General features: G+C 49.1%; 1 pseudogene; it reads right to left on the bottom strand.

Annotated features, from left to right (window-relative positions):
* Positions 1-390: 390 nt before the first annotated feature.
* LOC114198842 (carboxylesterase 4A-like) lies at positions 391-13,418 on the bottom strand (annotated as a pseudogene).
* Positions 13,419-14,319: the final 901 nt, after the last annotated feature.

Below are 14,319 nucleotides of genomic sequence, written 5' to 3'. Positions count from 1 at the left end.
ATGAGTGGTAAATGATAAACTGGGTGATATGCTAGGGGCAGTGGCAGTCTGGGTGGATTTCCCAAAAGAAGTGGCTTCAAGTCAACCTTGAAGGGTGGGAGGATTCGGAGAAGTAGGGCTTGCCCTGAGGCTGGGCACAGCGTAGCAGGAAAAGGACCTGGCCAAACCTGATGGCATCAGTGAGACAGGGGGGCATCATGGGATGTCAAGTAGTGCAGGGCCCCAAACAACAGGCTAAGGCTCTAGCTCTGGCCTGGAGATAGGAGGGAACCTCTGCAGGTCTTACATTGTGGAAGGCAGGACGCTTGTCTCAGATGTGTCCATGGTCAGTTCTCCCTAAGGCTTAGATGGTGGGACAATCCCTTAGGCTCCCTACCTGCATAACCACCCTCAAAAATGCCTCTGCTTCTCAGGTCCTCAATGCTGGTGCAGTCTCATCCGAAAGGCCATCTTCTCCTCCTTGAGCTTCACACCCACCCTCGTGGTGAAATCCATCCACAGGTACTTCTCCTCCTTGTTGTATTGTGGCCGGTAGGTCAGCTTCCCAACATTGGGGTTTCTGCCCGGAAGGAAGAAGGAAAGGGGATTGTTCATGCCCGTTTTCACCCTGCCTTCTTCTCTTTCCCTTCCTCGATTCACCTTCCCTTTGGGAGTTGGGGTCCAAGAAGTCTTTACAGAGATGATATATAGACCTTTAAGAAAAATTAGAAGACTATGTGGTGGCAAGGGCCTTCCAGGCAGAGGGAACACTATGTGCAAAGGGTTGGAGGTACGAAAGACCAGGGCTTTTGGAGGAAGCAAGTGTAAGGTTACAGGAAAACATGGGGCATGCGAAGACGATGGATGTGGAGAGAGGATGATACAGTAAAGGTTTTGAAGATTTTCATGCCAAGAGGCTAAGGGCTTGGGACTTTAATCTGGGAGTAGAGGGAAGCCATGAAGAGTTTTAAGCAGGTGAGTGGCTTGGTCTGATGATATTTCACAAAGATCCCTTGAGTGTCATAAGGGAGATGGATGGTAAGGAGAGAGAATGTGGAGATGGGAGACTAGTCACAAGGCTGGCCAAAGCTCAGACCACATGTCACCTCTGCCAGGAAGCCACTCCTGCCCATCCAGTCTCAGTCAGACTCCCTTCTCCGTGCTCTCGAAGTACCTTCTGCTTCCCGCCCCCCCAGTACAGCAACTTAATGTTTTTGTTATAATATTAACAAGTTGCTGGAGGATGCGGGTCATGTCTGCAAGATTCTTGAATTCCAGCTCCCAGTATAGGGCTGGGTAAAAAACAGAGCATTATGAATGCATGAGTGAATGAAGAGTGTGGTCATGGGACAGAGAGAAACACATCCTAGGGACGTTTAGGACCTGGTGAGTGGGGAAAGGTGAGGGAGAAGGGGCAGTCTGCTTGGGCTGATTGTGCATTTCCTTTGGGACACGCAGGGACAAATACCAGATGCAGCTGGCCAGTGGGTCAGATGCCCGGATGTGTTGGGGGACCAGACTCACCCTGTATGGGCAAAGGCGGCCCAGTATTTCATCATCTGGAGGCTCAGCGCCTTCTCCTCAACTGTGGAATGGCCGGGGGTCGGAATATGATGTGACATTTGGAACAGAACGTGGGGGGCTAACATCCCACCCTGCTCCTTCCACTATTGCTTCCATACCAAAAGTCTTTCATTTTCGGGAACATTCTAGATTAGGAACTGAGTAGCTCCTTAGGGTCGGTCAATGGAGAGGGGGCATCCCTCACCCCCCACTATCCATCCAGGCCTAGGGGCCTTTCCTATCACCTCTGCCCACCCGTCTACCCAGCTGCCCCGAGGCCTTTCGGATGAGACTGCACCTGTCCATCTGGCCTCATGCATCCCTCTGCAGCGACCTTCCACTTTCCATTCTTCCTGCCTCTGTTTCAGAGCCAGCCCTCATCATCTCCTGTGGGATATACCCCACCTTCCCTCCCAGTTGGCCTCCAGGCCTCTGCTCCTATTTCTTTCTAACCCAGTTCAGCACACTGAGCCATCTCTCTAAATGCACATCTGGCTGTGTCACTTCCCTGCTTCAAATCTTTCCCAGGGTATTTTGAATAAAGCTGTTTAGCTTTTCTGGGCCTCAGTTTCTTCATCTGCAGAATGGAGAAAACTTCTCTTTTTGTAGAACTGTAGAAAGAGGAGACTTCCCTTTCTGGATTGTTGAAGGAATTGAATGAATACACAGAAACGGCTTAGAAGAATGTCTGGCACACAGAAAGTGTTCAAGCGTTTCAGTATTATTACTGTGGCAGGTAAAGCCCTGTGTGATGTGGTCCCAGCTCACCTCCCAAATGTGGCCCTCAGAGGTTACCTGACCTGACACCCACCCTGCAGGCACACTCCAGGTCAGTGGTTGCTCCCCAGTCTCCAACCCAGGCCCCTGACTCCCAGGCCTGGTCTGGACCCCAGCCTCGCCCACAGGGCAGATGGTGCACTCTGTTCAGGGGATAGAGCTTTGGGGGGAGGTAGGGAGGCAGGAGGTGCTGGGTGACAATGCTGAGTATCCCTACTCTCAGCACTGTCCTCTCTCGGACTGGCTTGGTTTTCTCATCAGTGCAACCCATGGCCAGAATTGTACCCTTGGCCGGGGTGAGGGCAGGTCTGTGGACCTGCATGGTCCTGTACACATCTGCACATGCATTTGTGCAGTGGAGGATGCACTCATGGATTGTGGACCTGAGTCTGTGCTGGGTCTGCCCGGGCACTGCACTCACCAGTCCCAAGATACACATGGCCCACGAAGACTGGCCAAACAGGGTTACGCAGTCTGGGTCTCCACCGAAGGCTGCGATGGTTTTTTTGTACCCAGCGCTGAGCCGCCACCTGGTCCAACAGCGCCCAGTTCCCGCGGGCCTGCGTGTCGCCCGCGCTCGGGAGAGCGGGGCTTATAATCAGGGTCCCGAGCCCCGACCGTCTGGTTGCTCAGGGGATCCTACCTGGTTCTGTCTGGCCCCACCTCGCCTCGCCGCGTCCCTGAGACACCTGGTCTTGGGACCACACCTCTTCCCCTAGAGTTAGGTCCCTCTCCATCGCAGTACGGAGCGTCCGCAGAAGTTAGGCGCAGACCCTGCACGCACCTCTTGCAGCCACGCCCCCACAGCCCCCTCCCCTCCCCTTCCACCCGGACCGCACCTCCTCCGCCCTGAGCACACGTCCGGAGGAGGCCGGGTCCCTCGTCCCCCGCGCCGGTCCCCGGCCCCGCCTACTTCAGGAAGGCCAGGATGCCGAGCCTATGCTGCCGCAGCACAAGCTCCGCTTTCTCGCGGGCGGCCAGTTCAGACGCATAGTACGTGGAAGCGGAGCCCACGAGGAAGGGGCCTCCTGGGAAGCCGACCATCACCCGGGCGCGGAAAGCCGAGGCCTGAGCGGGGCGGTGGAGTGGCTGAGCCGGGCGGCGCGCATGAAGATGAATACTCAGCCGCAGCACAGCGTCCCCAGGCGCGCGCTGGCGGTACACGGTCAGGTACAGACCGTCCTCGCTGAAGCTCAGCCACTTGTATTGTTTTCGCGTGCTGGGATACATGGAGGCGATCTGCCCCAGGCCTCCTGAAACCTCCTGCGGCCACGATATGAGTTTGGGCCCGATGTGGTGGCCGTAGAGCGGAGAATGGTTGAAAACCCAGGTTCCGCATTTGGGGGAATAGAATAGAACCAAAAGCAATATTTAGGGGGTGTGTGTGTGTGTGTGTGTGTGTGTGTGTGTGTGTGTGTGTGTGTATCTATCTGCCTGTGTCCGAGTGGCTGCCACTAGCGTTAGGGTCCAGGGGTGGGAGGCAGCTCAGCTTGGCTTCCCCAAGATCCACCCCTCTGCCTTGAGCCTGGCCCCATGAGTCTTTGTGGGGAGAGGTTCCCTGCTCCTGTTGGAGACGCTGTTGGTGCTGTCAAGCCAGAAACCTGGGCACCCTGGGCACCCCCCTGTCTTTCACGTCCCCTCCCCTCCCTCAGTCTCTGTTCTGCCTCCCAAACAGCTCTTAAATAGGCCTCCTCCTCTATTCCAGAGCTGCTGCCCTGCCAAGGGCATTACCACATCTGGCCAGGACACTGCCCCAGCCTCTTTATATCCCTTCCAACTCATCCTCCTCAGAGGACTGATAGAAAACAAAAACCTGACCATTTCACTCCCCTCCTTAAAACCTTCCTGGGCCCCCCTGTGTTCAGGATTAGGGCCAGATTCACCCGCACTGCCCCAGGCCCTCCTCATCTAGCCTTCTTCTGGCCACCCCTTCCTGCAGATACACATGGACTCTAGCCTCCCACCTCCAATTCCCTATGCTTCTGTCCCCTCTGCCAAATGCTTTCTCCTCTGCCTGGCAAACTCCTACTCATGTTTAAGGCTCAGCTCAAGTGGTTCCCCATCTGCTGGGCACTTCCCCTCTGTGCTTCCCCAAAGCTCTAACCACGTTGACTACAGCACTGGGTTGGAGTTGAACCATGCACTCCCAAGGGGCAGGGATGGATGAGGATTTATCTGAGTCCTGGCACCCATGTGGACATTTGTGGAGCTTGGCTCTTGGGCCACCTCACCTTTTCTCCCTGCGGCCCAGCCCTGAGAGTGGCTGTTCTCAATAGTTGGGGCTGGGTCCATCTGACTGGCTACAGGAGATCCTGTCTGCCTATTCTGCTCCATTCTCTGCTTGTTCCCTTGCTGCTCTGGCCCCAAACTAGTCATTATCCAAACTAGTCACTGGTCTTCTTCCCCTCTTAACTACCACCCCGTAGTCTGTTCTAAGCCATCCACAAATTCCTATACCTAACACTCTGTGTTCCAAAGCGCTATTGTCTGACAGTTCATGGCCAGTGTTCCAACAACTGACACCCAGACTTCGGTGCAGTGGATACTCCAATCTCTAAACCCCTGATCCTTGGGGCTCTAGTAATGGCTATCCCATGTTCTGTCACCTGATCCATGGGATTCCAAATAACAATCACAGAGTGTTCAGAATGTCTGGGCTTCTCTCAGTGGTGGTCGTTGTTCTAATGACCAACACCCCAGCATTCTAGTAACAGCCATTCATGTTCTAACAGTGGATGCCCTGTTCTCAACAATTAGATACCCAGGGTGGTGGTTATCGTTTTTTTAAACATTCTTTTTTTAAAGATTTATTTATTTATTTGAGAGAGAGAGAGAGAGAGAGAGAGAGAGAATGTGCATGAGCAGCGGAAGGAGCAGAGGGAGAGGGAGAGAGAATCTCAAGCAGAATCCACACAGTGCAGAGCCCTTGGCGGGCCTGATTTCATGATCCCGAGATCGTGACCTGAGCTGAAACCAAGAGTTGGTCACTCAACTGACTAAGCCACCCAGGTACCCCTCCCCCCTTTTTTTCTAGAGAGAGAACGAGAGGGCACCTGTGCTTGTGTGGGATGGAGAAGGGGCAGAGGGAGACAGAGAAAATCTCAAGCAGGTTTCACACCTAGCGCAGAGCCCAGCATGGAGTCCAGTGCAGGGCTTGATCTCACAACACTGAGATCTCGACCTGAGCCGAAATCAAGAGTCAGAGTCTCAACCCACTGAGCCACCCAGGCACTCTGGTGGTTGTAGTTTCTTAATATCAACTGACACTCAGGTTCTTACAGTAGACATTTTTCTAAACCCAGTGCTTTATCCAACTAATTGTTAATGATTGCCACAGAATATTCTGGACAGTGGGTTACTCAATGATCTGAATAAATAATTAATACATTTGTTCTGGGTAAATTCCCAAGCCCAAGGCTTCAAAAGGCAGGCATAATCTCAACAATGCTCATGTGACTCAGGGTTTGAGCCTTGCTAGAGGTTGCATTAAGATTCTGGGACATTAAAACTGAACCTGAGCCTGTGACCTCCCCATCTTGGAGCTCCTTCTGCAGTGAAGGGTTGGATGTGCCATGTGGGCTTGTCCTTGGGCTCAAGTCCCAAGTGAGAGGGAAGAGCTCAGGGTTCACTGAGTATGGTGTGTGTATGTGTGTGTGAGAGAGAGAGAGAGAGGGAGAGAGAGAGAGGGAGAGAGAGAGAGAGGGAGAGAGAGAGAGAGAGAGAAAGAAAGAAAGAAAGAAAGAGAGGAAGGAAGGAAGGAAGGAAGGAAGGAAGGAAGAAAGAAAGAAAGAAAGAAAGAAAGAAAGAAAGAAAGAAAGAAAGAAAGAAAGAAAGAAAGAAAGAAAAAGAAAGCAAGCACAAATGAACTGCTCCTCACATACTTTTAGGACAACTCAGCTCCCAGAAGGTCCCGGGGGCACATCACTGAGCACCTCCTCCTTACCTGGAGCTCTCCCATGAGAGAGACAAGAACAGAATTATCAGTGCCTTAAACACCATCTGGGCCAATTACTTCATTATATAGGCTTGGAAACTGAGGCCCAGAATGGGCCCCTGGCCCACTTATGGCCACACAGTGGACCCTTTTTAGAGTGTTGTTCAAACCCTGACCCAGAGGCAGGCATTGGGCCACTGCCCTCCTTAAGGTTCGCCCACCTCCCAGACAGTAGTCCTTTGGCTCCTATGCAGGGACATAGGTGGTGGCATTTCTGATTCCTTCCCAGGATTCTGGGGGCCCTGGGGCAGTGAACCTGCAGGCACCCACAGGAGGTCTGGAGAAGGAGACTCCTAGGAAGACATTGATGGGTGTCTTCCCATGTGCATCTGTTTTCCTTGGAGGGTCCCATATTTGGTAACCACTAGAGGTTCTTTGGTGTGCAGGGTACCTAGGAAGAGAGGAGAAGGGTCACTCTGGCCCCTGAAAGAACTCTGTCCCATCTGCCATGGCACCGGTTGCAGCTGGAAGTTTTTCACAATTGTGTACTTGCCCACTTTTTCTGTGTTTCTCTCAGTATGTTCGTCTCTCATTATTTAAGATTTGAGATTTCAACACTATGTTGGTAGGTGCATAAAAGTTCATGTCTGTTGTATAAATTATTTTCTGTCATTTAATGCATCATTTAATGTCAATATCATTGTGTCATTTTGATTCTGCTTGTCTGATATTGATATTACCATATCTCTTTCTTATTGCTAACATTTACCTGGCATACTTCTGGGAAGAAATCACACACATATAGGCATTCTCATTCATATATCTACTCAAATTAATACTCACATGTACATACAAATCTATACATACATAGGAACATACAAGCTCAGCTCATTTACAACGAAGCATGCAGAAATGCAAGAGCTAAATGCACACCCATATGCATACATACATATGCATGTAAGAACAGTTATATAAAGGTTACAGTGTATCCATATGTAGCATACATTCATTCACATGTTACACATAGGCACACAGACACACCACAAGAAGATCTACACCTTAGCCAGCTCTTGGACTGAATATGAACTAGACCAAGTTGAATTTAACCTCTGCCTATGGCACTTCCTCCTCTTCTGGGCTCTCATCCAGCCCCCCTCGCTTTGCCAAGTGTCACTTAGGCCTCACATCTGTTGCCCTTTCCTGAAGCACCCTTGTCATTTCTTCCCCTCCTTTATCAAAACTGAATTGTTCTGTGCCCTGGTCCCCTGGGGCTCACTCTGCAAATGACAGAAAGCAAATATGATCCAAGTATTACTGAACTTGCCTGTGTATCAGAATCATGTGGGGGAAATCATTGTTAAAACCCAGGTTCCTAGGCCCACCCTCTGAATGAGAATCTCAGGGTTGCATCAGGAAAGTGATTTACAAACACCTCCCGGTTTTGGGAATAGCATTTGGAGTTGGTGTGATAGAGGACACACTCTAGCTGCAGGTGGCCAAAAGTACCTCTCTGCGCATGTCCCCAGGTCTCTGCAGGGCTGATGAAAGCAATATCTGAGCGCAGAGGGATGGTTGTAATGGTGAGCCTGCAAAATCACGTAGGCAGGACAGTGCGGGCAAAGGGTCATCTCAAATCTCCTATGTGTGCTGTTCTTTGCAGTTTACAAAGCCTTTTCACATGGTCCTGCCATGTGAGCTTCTCACTGGCCCTGGGGAGAGCTGGGGGAGGCCTATGGGCCCAGAGAGGGGCAATGACCAGCCTGAGGTCTCAGGACAGAGCACAGAGGCGGAGGTCTGCCACATTATCTGGATTTGCCCTGAAGCCTGGGTCCACTCCTGATTGACTAGCCAACAACCATGAGTTACTGATCCTCTGGCACTGTGCCAGACACTTTACATGGACTCTCACCTCGTCCTCCTAAAACATGTAGAGGGTAATTGTTATTATTATTGCACCATACATATGTGGCAATGGAAGTTATATAACTTGCTCAAGGTCACACAGTGAGGCTCTCCTCAGAGTTTTGCTCTAAGCAGGGTTGTTTTGCTGTCCTCACTCCAGTCTCTGGGGGCACCTAAGCATGCAGCAGAGTGCTCTATACCCATGAACAAGAGCTGCCTTGGAGTGGTCTTTTTTTTTTAAAGATACTTCACTTTTTTTTTTTTTTAAAGATTTTACTTATTTATTTGACAGAGAGAGACACAGCGAGAGAGGGAACACAAGCAGGGGGAGTGGGAGAGGGAGAAGCAGGCTTCCTGCGGAGCAGGGAGCCCGATGCGGGGCTCGATCCCAGGACCCTGGGATCATGACATGAGCCGAAGGCAGACGCTTAATGACTGAGCCACCCAGGCACCCCTTGGAGTGGCCTTCATCACAGCCTTGCTATGTATCCAGAGACAATAGGTAAGCACTTATGAAAATATTCCACCTTTTGAGTAGGCATAAAATGTTAATTAAAATCAGGAGTTAAGGGGTGCCTTGCGGGGGGCGCTCAGTTGGTTAAGCATCTGCCTTCAGCTCAGGTCATGATCCCTGGGTCCTGGGGTTGAGCCCTGCCTCGGGCTCCTTGCTCAGCAGGGAGTCTCCTTCTCCCTCTCCCTCTGCCTGCCGCTGCCCCTGTTCATGCTCTCTCTCTCTCAAATAAATAACAACAAAATCTTTAAAAAATTGTTTATGTGTAAGTATCCTGTAGCCTTGTTGGCAACCATCTTCCCCGCCCAACATGACCAGAAGGGATGGGTGAGGAAGGGATGTTATATCTACATTATATAATATATACTACACGGTCAGTAATGGCATGTTCTGTAAGACTCTATAGCAGCAGGGGGCTTAATGTGGTGGTTCTGAGCCAGGCTGCTGGGTTTGAATTCCAGCACTTGCCATTCATAAGCTGTGTGACCGTGGGAAAATCACTTACCTTCTCTGAACCTCAGTTACTCCATCTGTGAAATCAGCATAATAGTACTTAACTCATACAGTTGTAGTGAGGGTTAAGTGGGCCAATGCAGGGAAGGCACTTAAAACAGGGAAAACCCATTATGTCAGCTGTTGTCATCAGTACTTGGGAGAAGGCTGATGTCATTCCAGAACTTGAAAAGGGCAGAATTTGAAATTATATATTGGTCATGGAGAGTGAACACCAAAACACTCCAAAGATGTCTAAAGTAACAGGAAGGATTAATGTCAAAGTGGTGTCAGTGGTTGCCTCTGAGTTGCACGCATTAGTGACCTTGATTTTTTTTCTTTAACTTTTCTGTATTTTCCATATTTTCTTTAACAACATTAATGGAGGGGAGGCTCAGTCAGTTGGGCGACTGACTCTTAATCTCATCTCGGTTTTTGATCTGGGTTGTGAATTCAAGTCCCGTGTTGGGCTCCATGCTGGGTGTGGAGCCTACTTAAAAAAAAAACAAACCCAACCAAACAAACAAAAAACAGTGGAGAGTTCACCATCAGTGTGGGGTTCAAGAGACTAGGGATGGGAGGACAGGGAAGGCAGGACCAAGGAAGTGGGGGCTATCAATAGCTCCATTTGGTCTGGACCCATGATCTTCTTTCTGGACCACATTCCCCTCTGCATCACCTCTACCAGCCTTCCCTGTGGGTTGTGTGTAGCCACATCAATAGGAGTATGGAGCCCCATTTAGGGGAGATGACAGAGCTGCTTGTTTCTTCTGCCTAGGATCTGACAAGTTTGGTTTACCCTAATGCAGTAAGCATGTATCACTCAAAGCAAGGGCCAAGCGGGGAATGGAGGACAAGGGAAGGGAGTGGTAGAGAAGGCAGACAAGACTATGAATCTACCTATCAGGCCTGGGGGCCAGTCACATAGAGACTACTCTACTCAGCTGTGCAGCAACTTGGCCAGTTCTCTCCTCTTTTTAAAATATTTTATTTATTTATTTATTTGAGAGAGAGAGCGAGTGCACAAGCGGGGTTGGGGGAGGGACTAAGGGAGAGGGAGATGCAGACTCCCTGTTCAGCAGGGAGGCTGATGTGGGGCATCCCAGGACCCCAAGATCATGACCTGAGTCAAAGACAGAGGCTTAACTGACTGAGAGGCCCAGGTGCCCAACATCTTGGCCAGTTCTGGGTGGGCCTTAAGGTCTGGTCCTGCCAACACCTGGCTCCACTCCTGTCATTTCTCCCTGAGTAAGAAACAGCCTTTCACCTGGTCCATCCATATGGGGAGGAGTGTGGGCTAGGACTCATGTGGGCTCCATCCAATGTTGACATGGGGCACAGGGAATGTCGAATGGGGAGCTGGGTCAGCCAGGTAGCCTTGGTGCAACACTGTCTTAGGGTTAAGAATCTGTGATTCTGATATGTAGCACGAGGTGGCTCCTGTTCTGAGTCACCCAGCATTCTGTTTTTGGAGGGGGGAAGACCGAAGCCCCATCTGGTCCACTATTGGGCTTTACACATAAATGGACATGTCTAACAAGTGAGGTGGAGTGTTCTTAGAGGCCAGATGACAGGGTGAAGTCACAGTCCTGGAGAGAGGAGACTTGCTTGGAGCTGGCCTAGCATGTTGGGCCTGAGGTGAAGGTAGAGGGCCTAGTTCTGGACCCACCAGGGTTCTGATGTTGTGACCTCCCACCCACAGGGGGCAGTAAAGGGTACCTGTGAGGGTGGAAGAATCCTCTCACTGAGCTGAGATCCTGTGCCCAGGCTGGTCAGGGATGACTCTCATCAGGGTATATCAAAAACGGGGGGAGGTACGCTTCTCTATTCCAAACAGCATCAAAGGTAGTAGCTGCAGACCCAAGGAGAGTTTGTGTCTGTCAGGATCGCACCCTTAAGGAATCTCTGGGACCTTCTGGCAAGCAAGGATTCATAGATGACTAGCCCTGAGGAAGCCTAGAGGCCAGTGCCAGGGGTGAGGGTCGGAGAGTATAGCCGACACCAAGCCATGGATGGTGGATACAGCTAGGACCCCCCCAAGAGGGGCTTGGCCAGTGTGCCTGGCTACCTCTGCATCTACAGGCATTGCTCAAGAAAACACAGACTCAGTTCAGCTCTGGACTTGATAACTTCTGGGGCGCCTTCATGGCCTGGAGGCTCCCAAACAAAAGAAGTCCTAAACTTATACTCTGAAAACTACAAAACATTGTTGTAAGAAATTAAAACAGATCGGGGTGCCTGGCTGGCTCGGTCAGTAGAGCATGTGACTCTTGCCCTTGGGGTTGTGAGTTCAAGCCCCATGTTGGGTCTAGAGCCCACTTAAAAAAATAAATTTATTTAAAAAAAGAAATTAAAGTAGATCCAAACGAATGGGAAAACACCCTGTGTTTGTGCATGAAAGGACTTCATATTGTTAAGCTGGTAAAGTAACACTCCCCAGACTGATCTGCAGATTCAGTGCCATCCCTGTAAGACTCTTGGCTGACTTCTTGGTAGAAATCGACAAGTGGATTCTAAATTTCATACGGAATTTCAAGGAAGCTGGAATAGCCGACTCATGAACAAGAATAAAACAGGAAGACTCATAATTTCCTACTTCAAAACTTACTACAAAGAAATGGTAATCAAGAGAGGGTGGTATGTACTGACATAAGTCAACTGTAGAAATGAATAGAACAGAATTGAGAGTCCCGTGTATATATGTATAAATAGACCTGTTTACGCGTGGCTGAGTTTCAACAAGGGTGCCAAGGGTGCCAAGATCATTCGGTGGTGGGGAGAATGGTCTTGTCCATAACATGGTGTTGGGACATTTGGATTGCCACATACAAAAGAACGAAGAAAATGAAGACAAGCCATGGAATAGGAGAAAATATTTGCAAATCATATAGCCTTTAAGGGACTTGCATTCAGAATATATAAAGGACTCTTACAACTCAATAAAAAAAAAGACAAACAACTCAATTAAAAATGGGCAAAGGATATGAAGAGATATTTTTCCAAGGAATATGTTTAAAAGGCCAATAAACATATGAAAAGATGTTCAACATCATTAGCCATCAGGGGAAATGCAAATCAAAACCAAAGTAGATCCCACTTCACACCCACTGGGGTGACTGGAATAGAAAAGTCAGATAGTAGATGTTGCCAAGGACATGGAAAAATCTAAATCCTCATAGACTTCTGGTAGGAATGTAAAATGTGCCACCACTTTGGAAAATAGTCTGGCAGTTCCTCCAATGATTAAACATAAGAGTTAGCGTGTAACTTAGCAATTTTACTCCTAGGTGTGTGTGTGTGTGTGTGTGTGTGTGTGTGTGTGTGTGTGTGTGTGTGTATCTTCCAGAGAAATAAAAACATGTCCACACAAAAACTTGTACACAAACATTTAGAGCAACATTATTCCTAATAGCTACCAGGTAGAAACAACCCAAATGATGAATCAGCTGATGAATGGGAAACAAAATGTGATATATCCATAAAATGGAATACTCTTTGGTCAAACAGAATGAAGTACTCATACATGTGACACCATGCTTATGCTAAGTGAAAGAATCACAGATGACTATGTCTAATAAGATTCTATGAATATGAAATGTACAGAACAGAGAAGCTAATAAAGACAGAAAATAGATTAGATATGAAAAATCATTTCACTGTATACTTCAAATAGGTGAATTATATGGTATGTGAATACAATCTCAAGAAAGCAATCTAAGAAAAAGGGAAAGCTGATGTGAAACAGAAGGACAATACCAACATTTTTGCAAGAATTTGGATTGACCAGAACTCTGATGTGTTGCTGGTGGGAGTGTAAATTGGTACAACCTCTTTGAAAACTGCTTGGTATAATCCCCTCGAGTTGAAAGCTACAACACCATGACTCAGCAATTCCAAATCCCTCCCCTAATTCCTCGTGGTAGATATATACTGAATGAACGTGTCTGTATGCTCACCAGAAGACGTATTAGAAAGTTCCTATCAACACCATTCATAAAAGCCCCAAATTGGAGACTACCCAAAGGCCTGTTAAGAGAACGGGAAACATGCCGTGGTGTATTCACACGATGAAATCCTCTGTGACAATGAGATTGAATGATCCGCAACTACCCAGGACTCCTTGGATGCATCTCACAGACCTAATGTGGAGGGAAGTAGCCTGACACAAAAGAGCATCTACTATATAATTCCTTTTTATTCCATTTCATGGAATCATAGGTTGTGTGATTCCATTTAGCAGGCAAAACTACCCTCCGCCATTGCGAATCAGTATAGCCATCACCTTTGGAGGGGAGTCCCGGAAAGGGCACAGGGGAACTCGTCCCGGGGGCTAATAATATTCTGTTTCTTAATCCGGGTGCTGGTTACATACTGGTGTGTATGTGAATATTCATTTTGTGAAAATTAATCAAGCTTTATACTTAGAATTTGTGTACATTTTAGTACATACATTATGTTTCAACATAGAAGTTTACTAAAAAAGAAAAATAAAGGAAAGACTTGGCTGGGTGTGGGGGGGGGCGGAATTTTGTGGAAGGAGTGACTCCTGACAGAGCAGGAACCTCAGCAACGTACAGAGCTACAGACCATCTCTGGAGGCTCTCTGGAGGTAGGAGTGTGCTGCTGAAACCACTCAGACTCAAGAAAAAGCTGAGATTCTATTTTGGGGAAAAAGGCTGGGAATCAGAAAATAGCACTTGCTGCAAATGTAACCTTCGGTCACCATCTGATGAAGCAGCGCTGGCTCCAGAGGAAGGAAGGGAACGGAGGATCTAAGAGGTCTGCCACCTGAGGGTGCTCAGGGAGCATCTCTGGGGATGGAGAGTCACATCTAAGTCACTGGGAAGTATGTTTGGGAGCTCCCAGGGTATGGAGGGCCCTCCAGGGGTAATCATCAAGTCCACATCTGAGCTGAGGCTATGCTTTATTGAGGAGGCAGCTGCAGATGCAGCCTTAGCCCAGGAGCACCGGCTGAGCCCCTCCCAGGGTGTTCTATCTGCCCCCTGTGGGTGGAAGGCCAGGCCAGAATCATGCTCTCCGCCTTCACCCAGGCCCAGCCGCTGAGCTGGCTCTGAGCACAGGCTCCTTCTCTCTCCAGGACCTTGGCCTTACCCTGCAATCTGGCCTCTAAGGACACCCCACCCCACTTGCCAGACATGTC

This window comes from Eumetopias jubatus, unplaced genomic scaffold, assembly GCF_037043125.1.
Source record: "Eumetopias jubatus isolate StellerSeaLion01/CBP00866 unplaced genomic scaffold, mEumJub1_p1.0 scaffold_10, whole genome shotgun sequence".
Taxonomy (NCBI): domain Eukaryota; kingdom Metazoa; phylum Chordata; class Mammalia; order Carnivora; family Otariidae; genus Eumetopias; species Eumetopias jubatus.
This window is presented reverse-complemented; position numbering and strand designations above follow the sequence as displayed.